The sequence below is a fragment of the Protopterus annectens genome, chromosome 6.part1, assembly GCF_019279795.1.
Source record: "Protopterus annectens isolate FY-2018-M chromosome 6.part1, PAN1.0, whole genome shotgun sequence".
Lineage (NCBI taxonomy): Eukaryota > Metazoa > Chordata > Ceratodontiformes > Protopteridae > Protopterus > Protopterus annectens.
This window is the reverse complement of record NC_056738.1, coordinates 80,027,080-80,041,817: the sequence shown is the minus strand read 5'-3', so window position 1 is coordinate 80,041,817 and position 14,738 is coordinate 80,027,080. Positions and strand designations below refer to the sequence as shown.

General features: G+C 40.3%; 1 protein-coding gene across 1 annotated transcript in view; it reads right to left on the bottom strand.

Annotated features, from left to right (window-relative positions):
• Window positions 1–14,738, bottom strand: part of MYO3B (myosin IIIB) — a 2,630,788-nt gene that overhangs the window by 408,543 nt on the left and 2,207,507 nt on the right. The gene's annotated exons all lie outside the window — the stretch shown is intronic.

The window sequence follows — 14,738 nt, the reverse complement described above, 5'->3', positions numbered from 1 at the left end:
CTATGACTGAAGAATGCTTTTCGGCCCCAAAACCCAGGCCGAACCACAAAGGGAGGGGGAGTGTCCATATTCATAAAGGACACCCACACCTCCAGGTTAGTAGCAACACATGAAGCAACAGAGACCATACAGGTGCAACTAACCATAGGCAAAACTGCTATACAACTGGTAGCATGTTACAGACCACCCTCCCAATCTCAAGAACCCCACTGAGCCTTCCTGAAGACATTGGAGGATATGAATGTATCACAAAATACCATCATACTGGGAGACTTCAACTCCCCAAACATAGATTGGGTACATTATTCTAGCCCTAATACCCTAGCCCAAAGGTTCCTGGAATTCATAAATTCAAATGCACTGGAACAACTAGTCACCTCTCCCACTAGGGAGATAATATACTAGACCTGATCATCACAAACATGGGGACAAAATGCTCCACACCGAAGTATACCCCTCACTAGTGAGATCTGACCACAAACTAATCACCCTGGATATACATATCCCACCTCCACCCCCAGCACAAAAGACCACAGTGAAAAACTTCTCAAAAGCAGACTTCACTCTTCTTAAGAAGGAGATGGTATCCTTTAAGCCCACTGTGCCAGTGGATACCACATCCCGCAATGCCAAATCCTTCACAAATGCTTTCTATGGACATATCCAAAAATGCATGGATCATGCAATCCCAAACAAATCCAAGTCCCTCTCCACCAAATGTAAGCGTCCTGTCTGATGGACCTCAGCCATAAACAAATTGTATAACAAAAGAAGGAAGCTACTGCACGTCAGAGTGAAATCCCATGAAGGGAAGACGTCTCTGATCAACATTAGCAGAAAACTACGTTCTCTCATAAAAACATCCAAGGCAAACTTTGAGAGAAAAATCGCTAAGGACACTAAAGATAACCACAAAGCCTTCTTCAGCTATGTTAGAAACCTGGGCGGAAACCCTCAGATATGCTCAGAGTTGGTTCACAACAACAAAAAATACACTGAACCCACAGATATTGCTAACATTCTGGCTGACAGGTTCAGTGCAAACTTCTCGCCTCCTTCACCCCAAAAGAAGAAATACTTATCCCAGCTGAATGTAATCTCCCTGTCATCTCAGATGTCCAAGTGAGAACCACCCTAAACAAAGCAAAAACACAGCATCAATGGGACCTGACGGTATCCGGGGTGCGTGTTACGTGAACTCCATGAGGAGCTAAACCCACACATAAAAATGCTATTTAACCTTAGCCTTACTTCGGGTTATGTACCTGTACACTGGCGTACAGCAACAGTGGTCCCACTACACAAGGGGGGTGCATCTACAGACCCTGGAAACTACCGCCCCATAAGCTTAACTAGCCTGGTCTGCAAAGCTATGGAAAGAATCATTATGGAACTCATAAACAGAGACATAGGGGACCTACAGACACTTGACCCCACCCAGTTCGGCTTTGTGAAGGGCAGATCCTGCCTTTTAAACCTGGTTGACTTTTTCGAAACAGTCACTAGAGCCATTGATGAGGCAAAGCAGTCCATACAGCATACCTGGACTTGGCTAAGGCCTTCGACACAATACCCCACTCAGGCATCATAGATAAGTTAAACAGCTTAAAAGTAAACCCCTATGTCACTAGATGGGTTGCAAACTGGCTAAAGGACAGAACCCATAAAGTTAAAATCGCTGGAGCAATGTCAGACTCAAAGCCAGTCACAAGTGGTGTCCCACAGGGATCTGTCCTGGGACCCCTCTTGTTCGGCATTTATTTCTCAGATGTTAAAGCAAACATGGGAGGGCTGTGGCTGACAAAGTTCGCAGATGACTGCAAACTAGGCACCATAGTCGATACACCAGTTGACACACACATCCTACAAAAAGGCCTCACTGAAACGGACAACTGGTGCTTAAACTAAATGCCAAAAAATGTATAGTCATCCCTTTTGATAAAAACAAAGTACCCACAAATTATCACATAGACAGCAACCCACTGTGTACGGAAAAAGTAATCAGAGACCTAGGGACCCAAGTAGACAGCGACCTCTCATTTGACACCCACATTGCCAAAGTGGTTAGAAAAACATTCTACCTTGCACACCTCATCATGAAGGGATTCACATCCAGATCCAAGGATGTCATTGTACCCCTGTATTCCTCCCTCATCAGACCCATGATTGAGTACAATGCCCCATTTGGTATGTACCTCACCTGGCACTTGCAACAGCTGGAGAGACCACAGAAGTACCTTACCAAAAGGATCAAGGGTCTCCAACATATGTCTTATTCCGCCAGACTAAAGAAACTTCAGCTCTATTCAGTGGCATACCACCTGCTCAGGGGTGATCTCTGCCTGACGTACAAGGCCATGTCCAATCAGGATTTGATGGACATGCTCCACCTCAAAAAATCCAAATCCATCAGGACCACAAGAGCTAAAGACTTAAACCTCGGCACAAGTATGAATAGGACATGCTGGAGGGATAGATTCATAACCCAAAGGCTTCCCATGCTTTGGAACAGGATCCCAGTTTGTATTAGGCAGAGCCCCTCACTGACTCTCTTCAAGAGAAATCTTGATGAGTGGATGGGAGATTGAAAATTTACCCCAGGGGTCACATCTGGGTCACTGCTAGACAGAGGCACAGTAAACTAATTCTATTATATAAGGGGACATTCATTGTGTCACTACTAGACAGAGGCACAGTATTCTAGATTTATTCTGTACATTTTTGTACCATTTCAGGGGGTGGCTAAAGCCACATCACTATGGCTAGGCTTACAAATGCCTAGTACTATACTATGAAACTATGAAGCTGAAAATTAAGACAGTGGTGCAACCAGTACTACTGTATGGTACAGAAACCTGGGCAGTAAAGGCAGAACAGTTGAAGAAGCTAGAGGTGATGGAAATGAAGTGCCTGAGAAAGGTGACAGGATGCACATTGTGGGAAAGACGAAGAAATGAGGACATCAGAGCAGAAGTCAAAGTAGCTCCAATTGCCGAAAAGATCAAAGAGAACAGATTACGGTGGTTTGGGCACATGTGTAGTAAAGCAGAAGACAATCTGGTAAGGAAGATTTGGGACGGACAGGAAGAAGGTAAGAGGAAGTGAGAACATCCAGCAAAGAGGTGGCTGGATTGTGTGAAACTCATGTCTGAGACAGTCAGGCATTGGTGTTGAAGAAGGCAGGACTGTGGCACTGAATCGAGAAAGTTGATGACAGTTAACACGATACCCTGACCCCATGTAGAAAAATGGGAAAATGGGGCTGATGATGATGATGATCAAGGCATCAACCCATATGTTACCAGATGGGTAGCTAACTGGCTCACTGATAGAACCCACTCAGGCAAAATAGGGGAAGCCACCTCTAGTAGTAGACCAGTAACAAGCTGCGTACTCCAAGGATCGGTCTTGGGGCCTCTACTGTTTGGGATATACTTTTCTGAGGTGCAAGCCAAAACCAGTGGTCTGTGGCTGACCAAGTTTGCAGATGACTGTAAGCTGGGCACTGCCATAATCTCCCCTAGTGATGTGTACATCCTCCAGGGGGGCCTTAACCAAACTAATGACTGGTGCCAGAAGCATGACCTCAAACTGAATGCCAAGAAATTCATCATTATCCCCTTTGGGCAAAAGGGTGTCCCCACAAATTATCACATTAATAATAATGTACTAAGCACGCAATCAGTCGTGAGGGACTTGGGCACCCAGGTTGATAGCAACCTGACTTTTGACCACCATATTGCCTGCATTGTACAGAGGCTTTCTACATGGCTCACCTCATAAGTAAGGGTATTTCAAACAGGAACAAGAAGGTTATAACATCCCTGTACACCTCCATTATCAGACCCATTATTGAGTGCAATGCCCCTTTGGCATGTACCTTGCAAAGCACATGCAGCAGATGGAGAGACCACAGAAGTTTCTGAGCAGGAAAATCCAGTGTCTCAAACACCTATCTTACATAGATTGGCTAATAGCCCTGTCCCTCTACTCAGTCTCCTACAGACTGCTCAGAGGTGAACTGTGTCTGGCATACAAGGCTGTATCAGACTCAGCCTTGATGGAGTTGCTTCACATGTGTAAGGCAAACACCACTTGTGCAACCTGCACGCAAGGTCTCGACCTGGTCTGTGACATTAATAGAACATGTTAGCAGAATAGATTTGTATCCCAACTACTCCACTATCTGTAGAATAGACTTCCTCTCCATGTCAAGCAGAGTACCTCACTAGTCCTCTTCAAGAGGAACCTGAACGACTGGATGGGAAACAGAAAATATACTCCTGGGATCCCACCTGTGTCCCTGCTGGACAGGGAAAACAGGTGCTGACTTTGTGAGAACATGGATGAAATTCTTGGCTAGGCTTATAATGGCCTCCGAGCCAATAGCCTAATATCGTCCTATGAACCTATGAGCAGAACTTATTCATCAGATTTGACAAAAATGTGATTTATTTTGCACATGATGCCTTACCACATCACTGAACAGGAGTCAGTGAGCACTTAAGCATGACTTTAAGTAACAGTAATAAGTAACAGTAATATTAGTAACTTTTCTTAAAGATAAAATATATATATATATATATATATATCATCTAAAGATGAGAGTGAGTGAATGTCAGATGAACAGTGACAGCATACCAAGCACTACCTGCATATCCCACAGATATCACTACATGCATCAATTATACTCTATGTGTTTTTGTACAATAAAGGAAAGACTAACCTGAATGTCACAGTCCATACTTGCGGACTACACACCACCTCTTTACCTTTTCAATTGAATGCTGTGCATGAGCCTGCTGCATGAAGTCCTTTACCACTAATGCTGCTCGCTGGTTATCATTAGTTATAGTGGGACTGGAACTTGGAGTTGCAGTGACAGCCTTGGTCACGTCACCACCAGACTAGCACATGATCATGTTATGCAGAATGCAACATGTCATAAACAATCTTCATGCAGTAGCTGGGTCAATGTTCAGATTCATCCAGCCACCTAAAACCGGCTCTTCAGGGGACCAAAGACCCTCTCAATGACAATACGGGTTTGTGACAGATATGTGTTATACGTCTCCTGCGCAGCTCCACTTGTATTTTTCATTAGTGTCACGAACCATGGCTCCAGTGGATATCCACTTACCTGAAGAAAAATAACAAAGAAAAAGACAGAGAGAGAGAAGGGGTGGGCTGGGGGGGGGGGGGGGCAAAAAGTGTACTATTCAGCAATAGATTTAAACATAAATAACTACTTAAATAAAATATAAAAAATATATATATTTTTCCACTTACCAACAAGATGACCACTGGGTGTTCTATCATGTAAGGAAGAGGCAGTAGAGTGAGCTAGTGTACCATTATGGGACTCATGGCACAGCCAGGATGCTGGGCAGAGACACTGGTGATGCACCCCCATGCATCAGACACTACCTGGCAATTGGTGGAATGTTAGCCCTTCATATTGCTGTAGCACTCCCCCTGTGGACCAGAAGGGGCCCTAATTACAACATGGGTGTACTCAATTGTATCAAGTACCTCAGAAATTGTGCCAGTCCATAAAATGCCCTCATAGTCCTGGCTTGGTCCTGAGGTGACACTGAGAAACAGTTGTACTGATTCACATGTGCCAAGAGTTCATCCAGGAACTCCTGCAGTATCTTCATGCAGAACCCTGTGAGATCCCCAATGTGTCCCCAGTCTGTTTATGGAAGGTCTCCTTAGCAAATATAGTAAGGGCTATGCATACCTTGGTGTCCACAGGGATAGGAAGTCCATAGGTTTCTCCACTGCCCCTATGGGGGTCAACATACCCATTAAGACCATTATAATGTCCCTGCCCACTCTGAACATTTCAAGGATTTCCTGATTGACAAAGTTATAACGAGTTATTCTTCACTTGTACTTTCGCCTTCTTGGCCATCAAGCGCCACTGTGCACAAGTGGTTTTGTCCAAGCCAAGATAAGCAGCTGAGACCTGGAATTAACAAAACTGGCAGTAAGTGACAGCATTTTCACTGACTGCAACTCTGATAGATTTGGCAAGGCTTCTCTTTATATAACACATCTATGACCAGAACGGAATACTAGAAATCTGACTGTGAATCGCAAATGGTGTACAACATACTTCATTAGCATATGAAGATTTACATCATTCCTCATTTCCATCTCATTAGTTTCTTATTTGCAATGACATATTCAAGGCCATCTCACATTTGCGTAAATGGCCTCTATGAATTCCAGCTCAGCTGCGCTCGACAGTGAACATCTCAGATAGCCTAAATGCATTTGCGTAACTGACTATGAATACCAGCCTAAGGTTCACATTATTCAGTATTTGAGTATTGCTGTACCCCTCTTCCATTTTGTTTTGCCATCCTGCTTTGGTGGTCAACATACTTTGCACTTTTCTGCCTGGCTGCGTGAATTCTGTTACTATACTGAAAGCTTTACTCCGCCCTTAGTCATTCATGGTATTTTCTCTTTTATGGAACGGTTCTCTGCATACTTGCTGTACATTCCAACAGCATTGCCAGCTTCCTGTTTCCATCTGTACATGTGACTAGGGGATAACTACTAGAAAAGCTTGTGCACATGCAGTGGTTACCTGAGCTGCTCATGCTTTAATCTAGCTACAAGGTGATCTAACACTATATGGCCACAGGTTTGTGCTGCAGCAGTAATGTGGATCTGTTTGTCTTGAACAACAGAACAGCATGTGCATAGGTAAAATAAACACTGGGGCTTGTTGTGAATGCAATGCTAATAAAGCTGTATTGGCCATGCACACAGAAGCAGCGCTTCTGAATACCCGAATGCTGACCCCGCAATGTTTAGCTGTAGTAATGACATATACGTAATGCTTTTTCCACAAATATGAACAACCTGTAAACTAAGGTAACTGTTAAAAGTCAGGAATAGATATCAGGAGATTCTTGATGCTAAGCCATATCTCAGTCACAATGAATACGTCTACATGTATACTCACTGCCTCTCATATTAAATGGAGTCTGAAATACATCCAGAAAAAATATGGTCCATAAACCTCACCTCAGTCTACTTTTATAGAAGCAAAAGCATATCCATTTCTCACTTTTGACTGATTTGTGCAAAAAGCACTGCAATAATCCTTGAAGTGTTAACGTACCAGAAATCAACAAGCAAAATATTGCATATGGGTTATTTTGATAAACGTTACAGAAATGTTCTAATATGTTACATCCATCAGACCTGTAAGTCTGAGACTTTCCTCCCTCATTTTTGGTCTTGGCACAGTTTGTGTAAGTCGAAGATCCATCAGTATTTATCAAACTTGTGGTAACACTAGATTCCTCAGTTCTGAGTCTCTTAATATCCTTGGACTAAGATTTATGAAATCTACTAAAACAAGTGTTGACACTTGCAAGTATTAGTGAGTAAACTGTATTTCCTGCCTGTAAGAGACTCAAACCCATCTTCAGACAGGTACATACCTATGCAGAGTATGCAGTTCTGCCCTTTATTATACCTGGTATATTCAGAATTACAGAGCTGTCTGAAAGGAAATCTCTATAAAAGAAGGCCAACTGATACTTGGCAAGTATATTATGTAATCTGTAAGGTACGCACAAATTTGGTCGGCCGATGGATGGCCGACCCGAAAATGTTCGAAAGCAGTGCAGTGACTTTGCATAATTGTGAATGCAATTATGTCAAACCTCAAAACATCCCCCCTTTTTGACCTATGGTAGTGCTTGTCTAGGTGGTAGAGCAGTCGGGAATGTTGAATTTGGAATTTTTTACATTTCGACCATTCGAAACCTAGAAATTAGAATTTTTGGTTCAGAAAACCGATGTTCGCAAGTTGGTCAAGCGACCAAATGCATGTATTCCAATCTGTAAATATTGTAAATATAATTTCCAGAATTTTTTTTGTTCTATTGTATAGCCTGTGGTGTACTTCTGATCTTGTATACCAAATCTTGAGAATCGAAGTAAACTGACCTCAGGACACACCACGAGAAGTTCTAGCTCAGCTTTATTCAATAAACATGTGAAAAATAATAAAAGATAAGCGCTTTCGCGTGCTAGAAATGCACGCTTCTTCAGATCTCATTTGATACAGCAAGCTGCTTCTTTTTAAATAAAATGATGACCAATAGCAGTTCACACTCAATCAAGTAAACATTAATTAATTAGAACAAAAGCTGTACTTAATTAATGAATATTCTTAGTCTACTTACTAAAACAAATGCGCTTATATAAGTCTAAATCCCATTCATTGCAGCATAAAAACTTTGAATATTTCAGTTTTAAAAACAAATTGCTCATACAAAACATATTAAGCAATCGCAAGGATAGAATCTCATACTAAAACATCATCAGTCTAAATCCCATTCATTGCAGTATAAAAATGTCAAATAAATCAGTTTTAAAAGACAAAGTGCTTTGACAAAGCATTTTAAGCATTCGCGATGATGAAATCTCATAATAAAACGTCTTCCTTATGACCACTCAGTAGTCAAAGTTAAAAAACATAAAAAACATAAAAAATAAAAAGCTGGCTTGTTGAAAAATTATCATAATTAGAAAACTTGCTTAGCAAAAATCTTTTCTAAACATATTCTCACTATGCATGCCTATATTGTAAATCACAAACAAAAACGATCTGTTTAACTAATTGAGAGGGGACCAAATGGAGCTGCATAAAAAATATAAATAGTGCTCATTCATACAATGACAGCTCTTTTCTCAGATCGAGTGGAACATTTATATGGTTCTACCTTGTGGTGACACCTAACGACACATACATCAGGCTTAGATTGAAAAGCCTGTAACCCACTGGATTTGATCTTCCTGGCTTTTCTACCTGTCGAAAAGCAAATCTGTCTCATTTATTATAATGTTAAGCTATACTAACCTCTGGCTCAACTGAGCTTACGAGCATCAACCATACACTTGGCGCTACACCTCAAACCTATGCCAAACTGCTAATCTAGAAAAAAGCCTGCTGAAGAATAGCATATATAATCTAATTGAAAACACAGAGCGATACTCACAGAATCTAAGGCTTAAAATCAATCCATTTGACTGACGTTACAAAACGTCGCCATGATATTAACTATGAATCTAAAAAGAACATAGAAAATTCTTGTCACTATCACCGTTAACTGAAAGTACAATCGTCAGTACCGACTGACCTGGTTTTTAAACTTGCAACTTGCACAATCATATTTTTGATCTATAATTCCACTATTAACCAGACCGGGATGGTCAATACTAGAACATGAATTCTAAATTTCTCTAATTAAGTAACCATAATCCACTGTAAGAAAGAACTACACTGGTGTATCCCGTAGTTCTTAATTCTGTTGTATCTGTCTTGTGTAATATGTTGCAAACTGTAGAGAACTCGCGGGACTCGCCTGCTCAGTAAATAACCTATTGTGTTAAAAACCGCATTGAATTCCTGGAAAAGTCACCATCGTGACTTGCCAGTTGAGTTCTATGACTGTCAAAATAAATATAATTATAATATGAAAATGAGTATAAAAAACTAGAACAAACAGCTATAGGAATTACTTGCTTAGATTGATAGACCTAGTTTACCAGTGTAAAATAGCATAAAGCTGCTTTTGAGGAATATATCCAGAGCATTAGTTTAAGATAAGTCAAAATGACATAAGAGACGTAAAGCCCTGGGTAGCAATAGATACATCAATTATATTGTACTAAACTAATCTCATGAGAGTTAATATTATCATTGCCTAGGAATAAATCTTAAGGGAGACGTAGTAATGTTCACTTCTCAATTAGAATGGGTTTCAAGGAGACAAAGTTGTTAATGCCTGGATCTATATGAGCTCCTGTCTTAAAAATCCATTTTAATTCTAATTTAGCTAAGTGATTAGAATTGTCACCCATTCTTTTACTTTTTCTTAGGGTTTGTAGTACTCTGAATTTAAACTCATGTGTCGGATCTTGAGATCTTGAGAATATGAATATTGATATTTCTGTATATGTTTTGTAACTTATTTACATTGGTATATGTTTGTAAATTGTTTTAGCTGGCTCTTGTTTATCATCTGACAACCTCTTGAATATCTTGCTATTTGTTCCAATGTTCTCTTTTAGACTGTTACTACAATTGTTACTGTATGGGCCAGGGTCATGGCTAAAAAGGGATTTGAGGACCAGTTCATCTACCTGGCTTTCAAATGTAATAAATAAATAAATAAACAAACAAATAAATACATCTTTGTAGACCACCCACATCATAGTATATACCCAGACCTTATTTACTATTATGAGGTTCACCCTTAAATGTTTTATGTAGACATTTTAAAGCATGAACGTGACATTTACTTTTGTTTAGCTTTCCAGTAAAGAAGAGAAAGACATTTTGAGTTGATACATCATTTATTTATTTTACATTTATACATCGTTTATACATTCTGTCATGATCTCTGACAATGCCAATGACAAAATTACAGGTATTCAACCTCTTTTAGTTACTGATATAATGTGGTGGGTGTGTTAATGTGCTTTTTTCCAGGGAATAATGTATTTGATATAGTTACTTACTCAACTTATTGAGGGCAAACTTGCCAATAAATAACAAGATCCATTGTTCTTTTACTATTTTGTAAGTCCTAGTCTAGGTTTTCTCATTGAATGCTGTCTACTTTGTTAATGCCACATCTAACAGTACTACTTTTTCATTATTCAAAGGAAAAGATGGACACAGATTTAGCAGAGTTGTATGACTCCTTTGTAATATTCATAGTGTGTGTGTGTGTGTGTGTGTGTGTGTGTGTGTGTGTGTGTGTGTGTGTGTGTGTATATATATATATATATATATATATATATATATATATATGTGTGTGTGTGTGTGTGTATATATATATATATATATATATATATATATATATAGTTATATATAAATTATTTATTTATTTGACATTTGTTGACTGGGATAGTCAGAATGGGCAAAAGCCCTTTTTCAGCAGAGACCCGGGGAGAAAAGCTCCAGAATAAAACAAAACAAAATAATTTAAATGGAAAATAAAATAAAATACAATACAATAGAGAAACAACATACTGAAACATAAGCAAACATTGACTTAACAGTTTGATATAAATAAGTGAATAAAGTTAATATCATATGTATAGTTGCAAGAGAAAATAAAAAAAATTAAAAAGAACATTAACAAGGGAAAGAGCTCCGGTAGGATAGTCACAAACACATAACCAGTTGGTATTTAGATGTTGTTTGAATATTTTCATAAATTCATGGAAATTGCTAATATTGCTGAGAGACATGGGAAGCTTGTTCCATTGGGTAGCAGGAGAATAGCTATATAGATTTTGTCCAATTAACTTTTTAGGTTTCTGAATCTGTAATAGACATTGATCAGAGCTTCTAAAGGGTCGGGGAGGGTTATAGATAAGAGTAGAGATGCTACGGCAAGAGGAGGGTTTGTTCAGGTTAGAGTGGATGAAAATAAGGTGGAAATAAAGAGTTGATTAGGAAGATCAAGCCATCCAAGAGTCCTCAGAGCAAGGCAGTGGTGAGATTTTGAAGGCAGATTAGCAGAAAATCTGGTTACTTTGTTGTAGGTGATTTCCATCTTGGGGAGAAGTAAAGATTGTAAGTTAGTAAGAATTTGAGAACCATAGAAAAGGTTGAGTAGCAAGAAAGCATGTGCAATTGAAGTCCTAGAGTCAGGGGTGAGATTTTATTTTTGTTTCTATATAGTAGGCCAAACATTTGGTGGGTTTTCTTAATACAGTTATGAAGATGCAGGTCAAATGTAAGTTGGTCATCTATGATCACACCAAGGAGCTTTGTGTGAGTATCAGGACTAATGGTAGTGTTATTCATTGCAGAGATGGTAAATGATGATTAAAATGGTAAAGGGATTTGGGGAGAAACAGGAGGAGTTTTGTTTTTTGGTTCTTAGTTAGCCATGATTCAGTGAGGCTGAAGGACTTTATGAGTGGAAGTACGTCAGAAGGGTTATGAGCAATGGAAATGATAGTGGAGTCATCTGCATACTGAATGAGAGAGGACTGGGGACAGGATTGGTGTAGTTGATTGGTAAATATGTTAAAAAGAAGTGGACCTAAAATTGAACCCTGAGGGACACCCATTTTAATGGGAAAAAAGGGGATAGGGCAGACAGCCATTTGACAGATTGCCGCCTGTCAGTAAGGTAACTGTTAAACGAAGAGACAATTTCTATAGACAGGTTAAGTTGGGACAATTTTGAGAGATGGTTGGAGTGGGAAACACTGTCATATGCTTAGAAAGATCTAGAAAGAGATAGGACACTAGTTTATTGTTATCTCTGGCAAGGGAGATGGAGTTTGTAAAGGAGATGAGAGCAGTAGTGGTACTATGGTAGGGGCGGAAGCCATGTTGGGTACAGGTGATCAGATTGTGTTGAGTGAGATGGGGTAACAATTAACTGTGAACACACTGTTCAAGCATTTTGGAGAGGGGAGAAAGAATGGCTATAGGATGAAAATTAGAGCATTCTCTTGAATTCCAATGCCAAACTGGGTAGGGTCCAAGGTTTGGAGGTTCCCAATGTCTCTGTTAATGAGTTCCATGATGATGCGCTCCATAGCCTTGCAGACCAGGCTAGTCAGGCTTATAGGGCGATAGTTCCCGGGGTCCGTTGTGGCTCCACCTTTGTGGAGTGAGATAACTGTTGCTGTGCGCCATTCTGTGGGTACGTAGCCTGTAGAGAGGCTGAGTTTGAACAGTGTGTTTAGGTGAGGTGTTAGTTCATTTTGGGGCTCTTGTAAGACACAGTCTGGGACATAGTCCCGTCCCACTGAAGCTGTGTTTTTGGCTTTGGATAGGGCTGTTTTAACTTGTGTGTCGGTGATTGATGGGACCCTACATTCTTCTGATATGGTTATCGGCCCTTTAGGGGGTGAGAGGGGGGTGAAGTTTGCACTAAACCTGTCTGCCAGAATGTTGGCAATATCAGTCAATACAGTCCATTTTGTGCCATACTGCACTAACTAAGAGCAGATTTGAGAGTTTCCACTTAGGTTCTTGGCATAGCAAAATAATGCTTTGTGGTTATCTTTGGAGTCATTGGCAATTTGTCTTTTGAAACTAGCCTAGGATGATTTTATGAGGGATCGTAGTTTCTTGCTGATACTGATCAGGGATGTCTTTCCTTCTTGGGATTTTACTCTTTTCTGTACTAGTTTCCTCCCTCTGTTGTATAGCTTGTTTATGGCAGGGGTCCACCAGACTGGTTTCCTTTTCTTGGAGGAGTGATTCTTGGTTTTACTTGGAATAGCATGATCCATGCATTCCTGCAGATGCTCATAGTGTGTCTTTGTAAAGGTTTCAGCAGCTTGGACAGCACTGTCCTTTAGCACGGGGGCTGTAAACCTTTCCACCTCGGTCTTAAGTAATGTGAAGTTTGCTTTTGAAAAGTTTTTCACAGAGGTTTCCTTGATTGGGGGTGGGGGGTGGAATATGGATATCCAGAGTGATTAGTCTAAGGTCTGATCTAATCAGCGATGGGTTGACCTCCGGTGTGGAACACCAGTCACCCATGTTGGTGATGACCAGATCCAATATGTTGTTCCCTCTGGTGGGGGTGTTGATTAGTTGATCTAGGGCATTTGAGTTTATAAATTCTAGGAAACGTTGGGCAAAGGAGTTAGTACTTGAGTAGTTCTCCTAGTTTATGTTTGGGTAATTGAAATCACCCAGTATTAGGGTGTTTGGTAGGTATTTCATATTTCCCAGTGTCTCCAGGAATGCGGAATGGGGGTCCTGGGTCATGGTGGATGATCTGTAGCAAGCTACAATTTGGATTGCAGTTTTGCCCATTGTTAGTTGCACATGGATGATCTCTGATGCATTGTGCTGCGCCACTAACCTGGAGGTGTGGGTATCCTTGATGAATATGGATGGAAACACCCCTGCCTTTTGTGTTTCGGTCCTGGTTCTGTGGCCGAAAGGTATGGTGTATGAGTTACAGCCTAGTAGTGCTGGGGTGCTTTCAGGAGCCTTAAACCAGGTTTCTGTTACTGCACAGATGTCGATGTTCTCCATACTGAGGAGTGCCTCAAGTGTGTGCATTTTGAGGTTTAGAATTCTGGCATTGAGTAGCATTACCCTCAATTTTTGGTTACTTGTGCTATTTATGGTGGTGGGTTTGTCTTTTGAGCCTTGCCTAAAAAAGGCACTATGGGGGCGGCAAGAGCCTTGGCCAGTATTCGAAAGCCTAAGGGTGACAGATGCAAGCCATCTCTTGCAAAGCAACGTAGCTTGTCGAGCATGTCATCCCAGGTGCACAGATACTGGATCCCCTTTGAGTGACACCAGAAACTTAGCCAATTGTTGAAATTGATTGTTTTTTCTTTATACTGTGGCATGATTAATCAAAATATCCTTACAAGCTAACAGAAAAGAAATAGAGGCAGACAATAATATAAATAGGAGAATATAGCATTAAAATGTCAGTTTCTGTATTAGTAAAAGTTAAAGACTATGGATGTCAGAAAAAGAAATCTAAGATACAAGCTGTATGTGATATAAAACAAAAATATAGAGATGTATTACTATCTGAAGAAGATAGTAGTTTATGACAACTTTAGGGAGAAAGTAATTTAAAAAAACAAGATAAAGTCAAAGACGCGGGAGAGTGTTAATAGAAAACAGGAGAAGAAAGGATAAGAAAGCAGTAAGAGGGCAAAGCTAAGATAGCATGTGGAGTCAGTTACTTCAG